We start from the raw sequence: 17,951 nt of genomic DNA on the forward strand, positions 1-17,951 counted from the left end.
CATGGTCAAGAAGCTCTACGTATTGCAATTAGCAATAATTGATACAGGAATACGAGAATCAGATAATACGTGCTTGCAAGGTATTGGTATCGTGAAATTCGCAATGGCGTTCGTAGTTGGTGAAGGAGATGGCGAATAGAGGCTACATTACATGCGCACACGTATTGATACGATGATACCTATCAGGGCAAATATTCGTCATCGTGCTGGTATTTTGCGGAGTTTTTCGGCGAAAGAAAGTTTAAATTTCCAGCTAGAAGTTTCACTGCTTCGTTTTGAACAGATTACCAAGCGGCGAGAGCATTGTTTTCATTACCTGGTGTCCGGTGTTTGGTACCCACGGTCCCACGTTTTAGCGTGGTGCAAATGTAACGAACAGCTTCAAACCCAGTTTGGCATTGGCTTATAGTAAAGATTAATCCACGAGCAGCGAAATTGGGCCCTCGGAACTATTATACATCCACCAAATCGCTGATTAATATACTGGTTGATCAATTGAAGATAGCCTATTTCATGAATATGATTAGCGTGTAGTCTCTCGGATATGCAATGAAATTATTCGATGTCATGCTGCTATATACCTTTAATTCTTTATATTCATATGAAAGAAAGAGAAGCATTAATGTTGCATGAATAATGAATTGGTCACGGTCGTATATAGCTCACGAAATTGAAATTGAAACTACAGCCTTGGCGCAAGACATCTGTTCAGCTTAGTAACAGTGCAACCGCTTTCATGACTTGGACGGATGGGCTTGGGCAGTCAACAGATCCTAGATTAGTCGGGGATCTTATATAGCTGTCAAAGAGAATAAACCTCTTTTGAGTATGACAACTGCCGTTGGGCATAGTGCGATTCTTATTGAATTGAATACCGCTGGTTGATATCTTATATATCGCTATAACATTGCGATGCATGGTTAAAGCTGATAGAAGTAGAGTTCCCATATTTTGAGATCCGAAAGAGAGGACACTGTTCAAAAATTCTGAGAGCTCTAGTACCGGAATAGAAAACTGGTGATTTTGAAAAATTTTAGACCAATAGTACTGTGTTGACTAAAAAAAGTCATCTTTCCCATCTCTGCTCCCAAAATACCCCTCGAGACATATATTCGTTGATTTCCTTGCAAATTCTGGTGCTCGCTGAATCGGAGTCCAGGTTTTGATCGCATTTTAACACATTTTATCTAGAAAAAGAGGACAAATTCCCAAAAAAGAGGACATTTTGGCATCCTCCGGGACACTTTCGATTTATTGAAAAAGAGGACAAATCCTCTTAAAAGAGGACATATGGTAACCATAATAGAAGCCATTGTCGCATGCAACACATAGAATACGCTCAGGCTAGGTAATTGTGTTATGGCGAGGTCACATATGCAACTTCAGGTCAAAATGAAGCATTTCTTATACCCTGGAATGGCGGTTCTCCACGAGATGAGTTAAGCGAGACATTGTAAATCTGGAGAGAAAAAGTCAGTTGCATCCTTTCACGCTATCATTCGTGTCGATTCGGGCATGGCTGCATTGGCTATCGAGAAGCTAGAATTGGCTATTTATTGTCAATACGTTGTGATTATCATTTACTGCTGGATGGTTAGCAGAACGAATATTGTGAAGATCAGATGTAGATATAGGCTATCTTAAAACTGAATGTGGCTGCTGGTTTAATTTTGTGGTGTTGTAAACATGTGTATATAGATACCTATGATAATATTCGCCAGCACAGTTCCGCGTAAGTTTGTTGCCCAATGATTGAAAGCCTGGCTGATATTTTAAGATGCGGCCTAGTACCAGTGCTGGCATTGGGTAGCTTACGTGGCTATTTCAATATAATATATTCATTCTTCTTAACCCCTATACTCCCTTGTCGCAATAGATTTAGGTATATTCTGAAATATCGAGCATACGCGTAGCGGCCACGTGCTTAACATGTAAGTTCTATCTACTATTCCACATAGTTTCTTCATAAATAGCGCACGTGTTTGACCCAGGAAGTAAGTACCATTGTCATGTCAATGATTATACTTGACCAACCTCCAAATAAGGTGATCGATGATGCGTCACGACAGGGTACTTAGACTCATTTAAACACAGACTTCGCTATTAATGCGCACTGCGCAGTCATTATCCCGAAAAGACAGTCGGCAATTTCCCATATATACCCCGCAGGCTTACTTGCACTGCGTACTTGATTAAAATGCCTTATACGTGAAACTGCCAAGTCTGTGGACTCTGAAAATAGTTGCCATGATAATATCACTGTGCAAACATAACAGATAAAGTCGGTGCGTGCGAAAACGGAAAATTAAGTTGGATTTAAGCATATGAGAGTGCGCCTTTTTAAGTGACACCGACACGTTTATACTAGGAAGACAAAGAACATATACATGCCATTGCATATATGCGGACAGCTATGTCAATCCGGGCCGCGTCAGGAGAAGCAACGCAGACTTGTAGCGTTTACGAAGTCATGGAGTTGCGAGTAGATCAGCAAATAACCACGACTAACCGTACTCTGCATTTCAGATGGGATCAAACTTATCCGCTACTAGGTCCAATAGGGTCGCTAGCACGGAAACAGAGGTTCAGAGAAAAGGTTTTCCGTGCGTGAAACTGATAATCTTTCTAATGGGAGCGATAATGGTCGCTGTCGGCTTCGCCACTAAGTTTCATCAAACCATACTGTCGGCCACTGGATTCGTTTTGATGGGGTATTCTGCAGCTGATTTACTCGTCAGGAAGCTATCTGCTATGGAGCGTAAGAGATCGAACAGGAGGCGAAACGCAGCATCGTCAAGTGGAAATGAGATACGGATTTGCATCATTGCTGGCCAGAACACACCGGATGGAAGATTGCCCGCCACCCCTCAACCCAGGCCTTTGCAGTCAAATACTAGCCCGCCGCCACCACCATATACACACGAAGATGTTAGGATAGAAGAGGATGTTTCCCCTCCTTCATATGATGACGCGACGAAAGGCGATATTGAGATAATTGATGAGGACAAATCGCCATGATCAGGGTCGATGTGCATGTGTCTCTCATCAATATAAATCGTCAGACGGTGCGTGATATTTTGGACAGGATGAACTATCTCGGCTGCTACTGATCACAGACAATTAAAAGACATGGTTTGGACGTATTGCGTGGATTATGGTGCTCTGTACGTAACTCGTGGGCAATTCATATGTGGGAAACATAGGCAATTATAGCTGGAAATGGGCGAGCAGCATCTTTCATGTTCCATCTTACATCTGGGAAATTGGCGGTGTACTTGGCCAGAGTTTTGCGAAATGTACGGTTACGAAAGAAACAGGCCGCCTGGAGTTGATGCATGCAATAAAATAGGGCTCGAACTGTAGAACATTGAGAAGAAATGCTTGAAAACCTTTTGCAACGACCTATTTTTGTAGTCACAATACGACGATTCGGTAAATACATGTTTGTGATGCCGTATAGACCTATGTAGGTGTAGGGTTGCATTTAAAACAAAAATCGACTTAAAACATACATGTTTAAAACACAGCCCTTGTTTAATACATGTTTTTAATTTTATTTCTAGCAATGACGTCAGACATTCTCAATTGTGACGTCGCAGTCGATTGACATTGACAATTTTAAATATAGGGTAACTATGGCTTCTTGATGAAAAAGGCTGCCGACCGCCTTCTTAAACGGACCAAAAATTCTCTGTAACCAGGACTATATCTTTATACAACTTTTTTACGGTCGATTATCATCGTCATCAGAACATCAATTTCGTACCAATGATCTTTATATATCTGTGCTATAACTGTCGAACAGACGACGATTTCGAGGGTTCCAACCATTACGTATCGTATGCGTCGACTATATCGGGTGCAAATCGTCCGTAGGCTTATACTACATGCTTTGTCGAAAGTAGCCTATTTACACAATTATAGTATAATTATGCAACCTTTGAAAAAAAGAACACAATTTTGTTTCTTTTAAACGGTATTTAAAAAAATACTGGTTAAAACATGTTTTAAAACATCAATTGTTTTGAATGAAACATTACCCATATGATTATGCAATTGAATGAGTTCTCTCGCATTTATGCGACACAAGAAATTTCTGAAACGGAAAAATAACGCGTGATGTTCTGTGTTCTGATGATTTGTCAAATGGCACTTTCACCAGGCCGATGAGGATAGGATAACGGTTAGCTCTAGATAATATCAACTGTATTTGATATCCGTAAAAAATTTTGGGATTATGTTTTATCAGTTCGCTACATTTTCGACCACTATAACTAAGACATCCGAGGTACCGATACATTGCCAATCGATAATGATCGCTAAATTGGTGATGCATCAATTCCTTCAAAACTGCTGAATAAGCGTCTAACTGGCAGTGCGACGAGTGCGTGTTCAAGTGAGCTGCGAGAGAACAGTGTAAATGAATCTTTCACCTGAAACCTGACACATATCACTGCATTAATCACTGGCGCACTCTTATAGCTTAACCCTAACTTACCCGCATAATTACGTAGTTGTTAGCACGATAGTGTGTTAGCGGAACAAATTATTTCATATCAACGAGGTCCGCGCGATATTGCGCTGCAACGATCTACTATAAATTAAGCATTCCTGTGCGAAAGCTCGCCACCTGCAGTTAATCATAATCATATTCAGCGAATCAATTATTTTGATCCGCTCATGACATATACTGCACAAGGCGATGTAATGAACAGATTGGATGATGTCGAAACGACCGTGTGATGTTCATCAATCTAACATCCACCTTGGCCTATACCGGTATAGTACTGATGCCGGACGTGACAGTGTTATTGGAAGGCATATCTACGTTTAACGTGGTGAAAACGTGATAGTTCGATTGTAATTCTACTCAACGTAGCGATGCAAATACATTACTTTCTTTTTATATTGTTCCCTTCCTCACCTTGTTCGTAATAGTCGCAATGACATCTAGTGGCCTCAGAAGCATGCGAATCGAGACAAGTCGACTCGTGAGCTATTGAGGTCGCCAGAGTGCTGCAAGAGTTGTGAAAGCGCGCTTTACGAAAGCTGCAGTTGTTAAAAAGACACGTGTGACCACCGCAAGTAACAGTCAGAGTAGAGAGTGCACAGCGCGAGGATGCTCTTAATGTTTTAGTATTCGTGGAGTTTAGACTATATACAAGAGGTCGTTATTCTTTGTATGATGCCTGTGCTGTCGAGTTTTTGTTCTGGGCTTTTGTAAGACTCCACCCACGCAGATTGGATCGCGTAAAGCAACACGACAACGCTCGTAGGTAACTGTTCTCTCCAAGATAGCATGTAGTTACTATACACTGTAAATTCTGAAGTGTTACTCAACCCGGAAAATTGAACACGAAACGTGATCCAAAAATTGAACGCCTAGAAGTGTTGCGAAGTGTTTAAATTAAAAGTGTTTACCTAAAAAGTGTTCAGCCTCAAAGTGGCTGGTTGACTAGTCACCGGAACGCAGGGCTCAAAATAAAATCAGATTTTATTGATCCATGAATAGATGACGCTTATAATACCCAACCTTGGTGATTAAATACGTGCAAACATTGAAATTTCCAATAGCTGCTGTGACAGGGTTTCATAAATTCAGATCAGCAGTTGAAACCGTTTCCGGAATAGTCCATGAAGTCACGAACATCACAAATGATCAAGAGCAAACTCACTACAAATATCATGCAACTCGTTCAATCATGAAAATGAATGCATAGGGAATTACGGATAGTGATAACAAAATATCATTTAGTATCTTTAACTTTCGTGACAATGGCATGGAATCAAATTCATTGGTTACGTCCGTTAACGGAAAACATGATCAACACAAATCATTAAAACATATTTATAATTGATCAAATTATGGCTTGTAAATTTCTAATTTTATTGTAAAAAAACAAACAATGAATATATCAGTTTCACTACCACTACCATGATAAACAAGTAACAAAGTATTTTTTTACTCTTAATGAAATTGGGCCTGCTAACCAGGCATCAAAAATATTCTTGGGCTTGCATTACAAGGATTTATATCAGGTTAATGCCAATCACTTTTGTTTAAATAACAAAGAAATCGTTTCTTTGAGTCCATACAAATTTTGCAGATTTACAGAAAAGATTTTGTTGTTATTTGCCAGTCTGCTGCAAAATATGAAATCTGGAAGTCATTAGGGCACTGGTTCATGAACATATTTGGACACGCCCCGTTATGATAGCAAAAAAAATTCACACACCCCTTATCGTCGTATCATGAAATTAAAAAAGCAACCAGAACGCTAAAAACCCAACTGATAGTTGGATGGCAGTGACGGTAATAGTTGTTGATGAGAGAATATTCAAATATTAAATTCTGACCATACACAGAGAAATAAGTAGAAGCTGCCATGTGCGAAAAAGATTTTAGTTGACAGCGGGTTCACGCCCCTTCAAATGCTTTCTCCTGTTTGAGAACCACTCCTTCAGGGTATGACAATCCAATGCATAGTAGCTCAAAACGTCAACAATGTTTCTGAATACTTCATTTTCACTGAAGCAGTTTTATATTCTTGGCATCAGCTACAATCCAGGATCGGTCAATCTCTGATTCGTGGCGTGCCATGATGTTTGCTTCTTTTCTACTGGTCGACTCCAAGTTGTGCTCCCTGAAAATGTGATTAAATTCCAAAGTTTTGAATATGTCAATGAAAATTCTAAATTTTATGCAGAAATAAATATAAATATTTCACACATGCAGGTTACACAAGCGCAGGAAAGGCGCTCGGGTACATGTGAAATCCTATCACTGAGAAGGACTAAAATTCGCATAACGACTAATAAAAATATCTTGAATTAGGTCCGCGCTTTTTTCAATTCGGCCATTTTGACATTTACATTGACATTCAGACGCACAGGCCACAGTGAGAATGCAGAACTGTAACTCAGGATGAAATTTATAGCAGAACGTCTATGTACGTCTACGAACGGTCTATGTATATTTGTATGGTCCACAAAACAGAAAGATTACGATACCTGTTTCAATAAGACATGCGCTTGGGTCTTGGATTGTATTTGCTTGTCTCTCAATTTGGCTTGGAGAAGAAGACAGTTGACTTCATCAACCTCGTTTTGCTGAAAATGCAATTGATTGCAAACAAGATCCGAAAATAAATATAGTAGAATCGTTATTCCTATGGGTTTGGATTTCCATTACAATAATTGACCAGACAAAGGACACATTGATTGTCTTTAGTAAAGACTTTGTGACATCTTATCGAAGGTGTTGAATACTTTTCCTTCATTGCAGTAATTGTAATTGTTCTCAATCTTTCAAAATACTTCCTTCCTGATTAAATTTAATTAACGAAATTATTTGGAATTAGCATGGTGTTTGCTTCTTTTCTACTGGTCGACTCCAAGTTGTGCTCCTTGAAAATGTGATTAAATTCCAAAGTTTTGAATATGTCAATGAAAATTCTAAATTCTATGCAGAAATAAATATAAATATTTCACACATGCAGGTTACACAAGCGCAGGAAAGGCGCTCGGGTACATGTGAAATCCTATCACTGAGAACGACTAAAATTCGCATAACGACTAATAAAAATATTTTGAATTAGGTCCTCGCTTTTTTCAATTCGGCCATTTTGACATTTACATTGACATTCAGACGCACAGGCCACAGTGAGAATGCAGAACTGTAACTCAGGATGAAATTTATAGCACAACGTCTATGAACGGTCTATGTATATTTGTATGGTCCACAAAACAGAAAGATTACGATACCTGTTTCAATAAGACATGCGCTTGGGTCTTGGATTGTATTTGCTTGTCTCTCAATTTGGCTTGGAGAAGAAGACAGTTGACTTCATCAACCTCGTTTTTCTGAAAATGTAATTGATTGCAAACAAGATCCGAAAATAAATATAGTAGAATCGTTATTCCTATGGGTTTGGATTTCCATTACAATAATTGACCAGACAAAGGACACATTGATTGTCTTTAGTACAAAAAACTTTGTGACATCTTATCGAAGGTGTTGAATACTTTTCCTTCATTGCAGTAATTGTAATTGTTCTCAATCTTTCAAAATACTTCCTTCCTGATTAAATTTAATTAACGAAATTATTTGGAATTAGCACGACATGGGAAATGATCTCAATTTGATGTTCCAAGTATAGATCAGTAAGCAGTAGTTTAAATACAAGTTACCCCAGCTCTTTACATTCAACAACACCTCTGTTCAATGTACACAGATCAAGCCTCTCTTCAGCTCATATCGCATATATAGATAGTTATTAAGAAAATTAGGACTGCAAAAACCAGCACATTACATGATCAATGGTGATATATGAAATGAGTAAATAGACTTACATGATCACATGTTTCCATGGGTTCTTGAGGCAAAAGTATTATCGCAAAAGATGACTGCACCGGCACAAAATCCGTTCAGATGACTCCTCACGTCACTATCAACATTGTCTGTTAGCACAGGCACGGTAGAACCAGGGGGTCTCTTCGAAGAGTCGACACCAGTTGGATGAATTTGAAGATCAATCCAAGACTGTTGAAAAGAAAATACTTGTTTCAAAAATTTGCAATACAAGGGAACTATTCAATATTCGAACAGCTTCTTCGAGGTGCAAAACTTCAATATAAAATTGAATAGTATATGCATATTGAAATGAGCCCGAATATTTTCGGCTGAGACTCGTCAGGGGTAATCGTCAGTAACTAGTAGAGAACTCGAAAGAACGTTGTACATCAAAAATCGTATCACAAAATATCACGTCACCGGCATTCAGTATTACGCAGATAACACACTGGATACATTTGTATGTGACAAAAGGGTGTCTTTCATAGAACAAATAATTGTTGTAATGGAAAGTTGCATGTGACCGTACCACCAATTTTACTACCGCACGAGTAGCATACTTTCCTGGATTGTTAATCATTTTAGTGGAATTTTACCAGCAAACATTCATAAAAATAACCAAATGCAGCAGAATCAAATTCATTATCTAAGGATATACCAGTTTACTTACGAAATACCGCGATGCTTACCAGTATTTAAAACAACAAATGCATTTCAAGAAGGTGCCAATTGCAATACATACTACCTGCACATTAGGGCATTTTTCATATTCTTTCCATCAGCCGCAACCCAGGCTTGATGAGTCCCTGATTCGTGGCGTGCCATGGCGGATCTTTTTTTTACTGGTCAAATCCAAATGCTGCTCCTAGAAAATACGAAACATTACAAAGGAAAATTGTAAATTTGATGCAGAAGTAAATATAAATATTTCACACAGATAGGTTACAGAAGCGCAGGAGAGGTGCTCAGCCCCCCAGGTTGAGAACCACTGACCTAGCCCATTATAGTTCAGTAAGCAATAGTTAAAGTACAAGTTACACGAGCTCATTACGTTCAACTACATCTCTGTTCAGTGTACACAGTTCAGGGTACACTTTACTGTGCAGTGTACACAGATGAAGCCTTTTTCAGCTCATATCGAATAGCCCGTAAGCTACTCTGCGAGATAGTTCGTGAGAAAAGTAGGACTGCAAAAACCAGCAAATTACATAATCAATGGTGATATATAAAATGAAAAAATAGGCTTACATAATCACATGTATCCATGGGCTCTTGAGACAAAGGTCTGTATCACATAAGATGACTGTGCCGGCACAAAACCCGTTACGAACGACTCCTCACGTCACTGTCAACATTGTCTGATAGCGCAGGCACGGTAGACCCAGGGGGCTCTTTTTAAAGAGTGGACATCAGTTGAACGAATTTGAGGATCAATCCAAGACTATTGAAAAGAAAATATTTGTTGCAAAAATTCGCAATTCAATTGAACTGCTCAGTAATCACGCAGATATCATACTGGATACAGTTTTTTTTTTCTGCAATAAGTTGTGCATGACAGAAGGGTGTATTTCATAGAATAATTGAGTAATGGAATGGAAAGTTGCACATGACGTTACCACCAATTTTACTCTGGCACAGTTAGTATACTTCCTGGATTGTTAACAATTTTTGTGAAATTTTACCAGCAAACTTTCATAAAAATCTTTTTCACAAAGATAACCGATTGCAACAGAATCGAATTCATTCTCTAAGGATATACCAGTTCACTTACAAAACACCGTGATGCTTACCAGTATTCCATACAGCAAATGCATTTCAAAAAGGTGCCAAGTTCAATACATACTACCTGCAAAATAGAGTTTAACTCAGTTACCGTATCACAATAAACTCAGAAAAGTCAAATTTGGGGATTGGGCAAAACAAATACTACCCCTTGTGATCCATGGTTTGTTGAAAAGATTGTTTGTTTGGCTGTGCTATTATCGGGGCGATTTTTTGGACCTGAAAAGGTAAGATTTTGACTAAAAAATTCAAATTCACACATATTTTGATGATGAAAAACTTAATTTTGACCCCATGTACTTAAATTAGGTGTTTCTCACATAGTGTTAGAATTGTATTACCAGAACTTATCTTTATTTCTGGCTGGAGCTGTCTGTTCTTCCAAAGTAATTTGATCTGAAAAAATCTTTTAGCATGAAAATTGACAAATTTTTACATGAAAAAGAACTTATTTTATCGAAATCTGGACCCATGAATAATTCTAGTATTAGTTACATCTCGTATTATGGTAGAAATAATTAAAAATTTGTTGTAGTACAACGAAAGATACTTTCCTACATTTTCGGGTAGAAAGTGTCTGTCCTAACTAAGTAGCTTGGCAAGAATGAAGAAAGAACGTTCACCAGCTGCAGTTGTTGGCCGGCAACACTGAAGTTGTGCGTACACTGCACTCTCTCTCTCTCATTATGACAAAGTTGTCTACATTGCAAGTATTCATCATACGGTTTTTAATAGAAGAACCAATGCCCACGCAGTCTTGCTTCAGTTAGGATAGTGCAATAGGCTACGTTGAGTAGTTGTTTCATTTGACAGTTTATGATTCACAATGAGCAGACGATGGTCCGTCTACAACGGTAGGACTATAAAGTAGGCTACAAGATGTAAATTGTAAAATGATCAGTTCACCGACAGTGCAATGATCTATGATACAAACGAAATGCAAGTTGCCAACAAAATTTTGATTTTGTAAAGAATTTTGGCGATTTTTGACCTAACGGTACAATTTTGACAAAATTCTGACCTATTTTGACATTTCAAAAAAATCGCTTTAGTTAACACCTTACCACTTGGAATAAACAGTAGGCCTACAGTCTAAAACGTGTTGCAGTTGAAAAACAATCAAAACCGTTGCATGACTGTCATACCGGCATTCAATTGCTGACATTGCAGTACTTGTCCACAATGGACCACAATATCGCCTACATAGTGATATTTCAGTGTGGATAGAGAGAACATCCCTTTATCCATATGTCAAAAAAGTTAATTTTATAGCAGCTTCCCATCAGTACCGTAGTACTGGACCTGGTCGCAGCCTGGTATATTATCAGATTCGAAGCTCGATCATCCAGCAATAATATCAGACGAATCATATACTACAAAACATCTAAAGAACATTATATGAATAAGGGATATGAGTAGCCTGCTAAAACATCTAAAACAAACGACGTTACTGCAATGTCAAAACGAGTTAATTTTATGACTATTCTCACATTACATACATTCAATAACATTTACCGCATCTCCATACCTTACAGTACATGGAATTTATGATCCTTTACGCCATCAGGTAGCAGAAACTGCTTCAATATATCCATTTCGCCAAGTTTTTTCGTGTACCTTACTCTCTGCCTGAAGCCTGACGAACCACCAATTCAAATCCAAACTGAAATCGAGCGCGCTCTACCGTGACGAAGGTTGTGACCCCTCTGCGTCACAGGGAAATATGTATATTTCATTGAAATATTACCCTTAAACTTAGTGTTGGGTCAAGTGAGTAATATTATTTTACATATACCGTGATTTAATGTGATTTCCAAACGTAGCGATGGTTTATGAATGCAAAATTGATGATAAATTACCAAGTATAAATTTTCTTGAAAATAAGCCGCAGTGACGAAGTGTTACATGTAAACGGAGAAATACGCAGAAGCGTTGCGACGATAATGGCCCAATGCGTTTATATGCCCAAAAAGTGTGTCTGTACGCAGAAAAAAGTGTTATGAAGTGTTCAATACGACCTTGCGGATTTACAGTGTATTTACCCAATAGTATTGGTGTTAACAGTGAAACCCTGACACCCGTATGACTGACTGCATGCTGTCAAATGGTAACGACAAATCCCACTTCATTTTCCTGTAAGCCCGACGAAAATTGCATATGCATGTTCAGTGTTCACATAATGCATCACTCCCAATTAATTTGTCTACAATTAGCACACGCATACGAATACACAGGCTCGTTCATGATAAAAGTTTGGAACCTCTAACGGGAATAATAATTCAATTGATTGACCCTAATCTATTGAATACATAGTGAATCCACTCTATGACCTTATTAACTGCGAAAGAAAAGGAATCACTGTTTCACAGAACTGCGTTTCAGTCGTGGTGCTATAGTGAACTTATTTCGTAATAACCATGTTTCCGTATGCTGTGTTTCCAGGTGAGATTAAACTTATCGATTATGTCAGATAGCGTCAGCAGTGCGGATCAGGAATTAAGTGAATGCTGTCTAATATTTCAATGCCTGTTCGTCTTCAACTTTGTATCATCGGCGATTGTCATGGGGCTCGTCGTGATGGAAACAGTACCGTTGATCATCGGATTTTTTATGCTAGGATGTGTGGCAGCCTTATTACTCGCGCTCGCGATCAGCGATAGACGTTCGAAACGAAACGAACAGAGGATCGTTGCAGCAAGACGGGGTAGAAGCTCGCGGGTGCGCTCAAGAACAGAAACCAATGCATCAACTGGAATATTACCCGCCGCCACTCGACCTGCGTCTGTCCTGTGGACCGATCGTACACCACCGCCGCAGTATACAAGCCGAGAGGATATACCGCCGCCAGCCTACGATGAATCCACTCAAGTGGACCGCCTAATAATCGTTGTGGATAGATAAGAAATATTCCATGAGTGCCGGCGTGGTTCTCACCTCAGTTTTCGTCTCAAGGCGCTGTGTTATACTTCGGAAATGGACGAGGAGTTGGGGTCTTATTGATTCAAAATCAGAGAATTTTCGATCTACGATTGCAACGCTTTCGAAGCGAACTATCAATTGTAATTTTCATTATGGACCGACCATGCGCTTTTGTGGTCGTCCGGGTGTGACAAACGTGAATATGACTCTGGTATCGAGCTTTGAAATTGGAATTAAAAACGATTTGAATATTCCGATTAATACCAAAACCGTACAGTACACGTTTGATACCTGAAATGTGTGATCGCAATTCGCACGTAAATTGTTAAATGTAGTGGAATTGTATGACATACTTGTAACTGATATACTCCCAATAATTGGGAGAAGCGAAACGTTTTCATCGCAAATGCAGTTAATTGGTTATCTCATAATACGTATTGTACTAGACTAGAATTGAAACTAGAGCGCAAACGATATGTATAGCCGAGATTAATGGCGACGACTTCCCGCAGTGCGACTTATCACATGAATTGGCCGGATGCTTGGATAAGTATCAAATCGTACTTTGTAGACATTGCGGTCAGCAGTCGGATTAGCGTGGATTATAGTTGATATCATTTGGCTATATATCATCATAATAAATTCATTACCACTGGTGTTTGCCATATCGTTGCATCGTCAAGTTCGGTTATTTGACTGTGGAAGCGTGCTTTACGAGAGCGGGCGTCGCTAAAAAGACACGTGCGACCAACGAAAAGAATAGAGTGGACAGGGCGAGGCTACTCTTGTATTTGTATTCATGGCGTTTCGACTACACATTAAGTCATTTTACACCAGGTCGATCCTCTTTCTTGTGATTCCTGAGCTGATAACTTTTTGCTGCGTACGGTGCGAGCCCCAAGAAGGCTCATGTCCGAGTGACCTGTAAGTGAACAATTTAAATATTGTAGACACCTGAAATCTGGCATAATATCACCAAATTATGCCTATATGACATACCCTCAGCTAAGGTATAGTTTCAAGCACAACAGTGCGTTGACGGAATAAATCTTCACAACAACGAAGGTAGCGCGGCCACAGAACGCGATATTGGGCTGCAGCACTCTTCTACAAATTAAAACCATTGAAGCAGTGTTGTACAAGGAAAGTTCTGAGAGGCCCGAGAGATGTTTTCCGGAATTACGTATATATAATTATATAATATACAATGATTGTGTACGTAATTTATGGTGAAATAACAACATGCTTCAACAAACTCATTAATAACAATGGGGCCACCGGAAGCTAACTAGGCAGAACCTCACAAATAGTCTAGGGTTGCCATACGTCCGGAATTTCCCGGACATGTCCGGAATTTCACTGAAAAATCTGCGTCCGGGAGGAATTTCTAAAATATGCCTAAATGTCCGGAATTTTGAAGGCTTGAAGCAGGCTCAAAAGTTTTTCGTAAATCAACATAAACAATATTATTTTCAGGCAGATTTATGCTATTCAAAATTGTTCTTCGGGCCGCGCGCGAGTTTGCAACGTATAAGGATATTAGTATGGGCTTCAGGCACCACCCTCGCAAAAAAATGCAATCAAAATAAATATAAATAACCATCATTTACTGAAATAAGTCTGATTGTAATTATAAGCTAACGGTATTTTCCTAGAGTTGGTTAAGGCCGATTGGATGCTTCAATCACATACAGTGGCTCCAAATCTTGGGGTCGTCCGCCTTTATCTGGAGATCGCGATGATGTTGAACGTAATCAGCTTCCTATGCCGTGTGTAAGTTTGGGCAAGCTGAATTTTTTTAGTAATCAGCTTATCAAGTTTTGAGCTTTGCCACGGAACATTTTCAAGTGGGAGATGAGGTCGCGAGCATAAAAGGTTGAAAATCACCGGATGTGCAACCTGCTGGTGCATTTTATAGTAGCCTAATATAAAATATAACAGCCAAATGAATATAGTAAGTGCCCAACAAGTTACATCGACTACCCTATGGTGGGCCCAAGATCAGTGCTTTTTGGGCGGGAGGGGGGGGGGGGGATGGGGGAGAAAAAAAATGTTGTTTCGGACCTGATTAAAACACATACACAGATAGCCGCACCGATCTAACTGTATGGCAGGGCTGTCAAACACAATCCTGACAGGCCAGGCACGGCCCGTCAGATGATTTCATCCGGCCCGTGGAGGAATCTATTGCTGAACCCTAGCAAGTAGCAATCACCAGAGCTCACAATACAGATGGCCCAATTCATGACCTATGTTCCACTTCATTCCTCGATGGGCAATGCTTTGATAGTGTGACGTCATATTGACGACCAATGTGTTACACCTCAGTTTAAAATCCGCTAGGGGGCGCTAAAGAGTGTCCGGAATTTGCTTCACTAAAATATGGCAACCCTAAAATAGTCTTTTAAACCGTTTAGCATGAACATGGCTGATGAGTCATTGTATGCCCTTCATCAGCTCTACCGGTACATATGATCACGCGGGTTGACAGACGATAGCAAATTAATAGTAAGCCTAATACAGTGGTTCCCAACCTGTGGTACGCGTACCACTAGTGGTACGCGAAGGTCTTCCTGGTGGTACGCGAGTAGATTATGTTTTTTTTTCGACCGAAGTTTAAGTGGGATTGATTTTGAATTTTTTGAAGTTTTTTGACTAGTGGTGAAAAAACAATGCCATGCATCTTATCAACCCGGGCTGATAATGCCTAGTTTAATAGAATTTGTTATTACTAGGGCGATCCTTCACAAAATTCAGTGGTAAGTCAAAAAATTGTCAAAATTGTTTACAAAGTCAAAAAAAATTTGACCCCTCCATTTCGTTTGTATCGTAGATTTTGATATTTTACAGCCTTATAGCGACGTTTTAGGCGGCCCATTGTCTGCTCATCGTGGATCATAAACTGGTAAACGAAACAAATAGGTTGACAATTGACATGGTGTTATGCTCAACGTACCGCAATATCCTAACTGAAGCAAAGCCTGCTTGGGCATTGCATGGTTATTTTATCAAGAAGCGCATGATGAAAGATTGTGATGTATGACAACATTGTCAGAATGGAGCAACATGTGGCGTCACCAGCAGTGTACGTACAGCTTCAGTGTTGTCAGCCAACAACTACTGCTGTTACACGGTATTTCTTCATGATTGGCAAGCTACTTAGTAAGGACAGACACTTTCTACCCGAGAATGTAAGAAAGTATATGTTTCGTTGTACTAAAACAAATTTTAATTAACTCTTCCATAATACGTGGTGTAACTACTGGGCCAGATATCGTTAAAATAAAGTTTTTTCATGACGAAATTTGTCAGTTTTTCAGTCAAAAACGCTTTTTCAGGTCAAACTACTTCGTAAGGACAGACAGTCCCAACCTGAAATGAATATAAGTAGTACAATTTTAACATTATGTGCGAAAACACATAATTTGGGTACGTGAAGTCAAAATTTGGTCAAAATCAAGTTTTTTTACGTCAAAATCCTTCAATTTTTCAGTAAAAAATCGCCCTAGTTATTACACTTCACATAGCTCAAATACGTGAGTATGACGTCATAAATGGTGAAAATATTTTTGACCGCCTATACGGCGTGCGTAAATTGTGTAGGTGGTACGCGAGCACTGCATAAAACCTCGAAGTGGTACGTGGGTGGAAAAAGGTTGGGAACCACTGGCCTAATATATTATTATCGACAAAATTCATTCATTAACTTTAAAAATAATTCACTCCTCGCGAAACTGCACAACCAATGCACATGGATATTTCATATCATTGATACTCGCGATTTAAGGGCGCAGTAAACCAATATAAATAGACTATATATATTAATTTCGCGTAATGATGGACTCAGATTGTTACGGAAAGAGGGTGTGTGTTTGTGAATCGGGTGAAGTGATGAAATTATCTGTAGAAAATAAGGGAGTCTGGAGGCGATGCCCCCAAAGATTCAACTGATCTCCCTGTGGGGTGCCAAAGACCTGGATGGGAGTCTGAAAGAACCCTGTTACGGCCCTGCTTATACGACGCTCTAGTGCGGGGGTGGGCAAACTTTTGAGCTCGCGGGCCACATTCAATATCTAAATCCATTCGCGGGCCGCTCTATATAAAATTGGGATTATTAACCGACTCGCAATATTGGTATTTGATTATATAGTGAGGACATGGAGATAATATATATACCAATTTAAAAAATAACAAACATTGCTTTGATGATATCGTACACGCGCCAAAAACAGTGGCGAGATTTCATAGGCTGGTCGACCTCAAAAACCAATTTGTCAAAATTATAGATATGAAAGTCGGTTGTCCGGAGTCTTAGAACAGTATTGAAATTTAAATCTGTGAGCACTGAGCAGTGATCTGTTCATAGATTTACTATTTCGACTTTTGGTTCAGGTCCAGGACACACATGTTAGCCTCTAACACAGTGGTTCTCAGCCGGTGGGGAATTCAATGGTTTCTGGTGGGGAATAGACGTATTTGTTAAACATTATATACAGGACAGTCTACATATTTACAGAGACACATGCGCAATTGCCGTTACCAGTTAACTGCTCTGGAATGTATGTATCGAAAATATTGCGTGTTGTTCACAAAAACGCATTTTAAACTATGGATAACCAATCCTGGCGTCCCTGGCACGACCAGAATGACGTGAAATAACGGTTTCGCTAAATTTTGAGGGTCACCAGTAACGGTTCCCAATATGTTTTATGTTGCAGTCATAGGCGATTGTCTTGCGTACTGGTGTGGTTTTGTGTTGTTCAGTCAAACAAGTAAATAGCTGCTCCGTAATGACAAAACTAGCAGACCTAATGGATAGTTTGATGGCATGGCAGGTTACGAATGTGCATGACAGATTAAATATGAAATTCAGACTAAATACAGAGCAATAATTAGG

General features: G+C 39.3%; 1 protein-coding gene and 1 long non-coding RNA gene across 3 annotated transcripts in view; one reads left to right on the forward strand and one right to left on the reverse strand.

Annotated features, from left to right (window-relative positions):
• Positions 1 to 17,951, forward strand: part of LOC145452182 (uncharacterized) — a 377,577-nt gene that overhangs the window by 50,900 nt on the left and 308,726 nt on the right. The gene's annotated exons all lie outside the window — the stretch shown is intronic.
• LOC145452242 (uncharacterized) lies at positions 5,477 to 12,171 on the reverse strand. Of its 2 annotated transcripts, none has more exons than XR_013919260.1 (7): positions 11,664 to 12,171; positions 10,144 to 10,199; positions 9,602 to 9,794; positions 9,099 to 9,218; positions 7,765 to 8,542; positions 7,012 to 7,110; positions 5,477 to 6,644 (listed from the first exon to the last, which is right to left on the reverse strand). It is a non-coding gene; the product is annotated as an uncharacterized LOC145452242 (long non-coding RNA). The 2 variants fall into 2 exon arrangements; XR_013919259.1 differs by lacking the exon at positions 11,664 to 12,171 and adding an exon at positions 10,477 to 11,033.

Source organism: Botryllus schlosseri, chromosome 12 (assembly GCF_051294905.1).
Source record: "Botryllus schlosseri isolate E-star chromosome 12, Bs_hap1, whole genome shotgun sequence".
NCBI classification, from domain to species: Eukaryota; Metazoa; Chordata; class Ascidiacea; order Stolidobranchia; family Styelidae; genus Botryllus; species Botryllus schlosseri.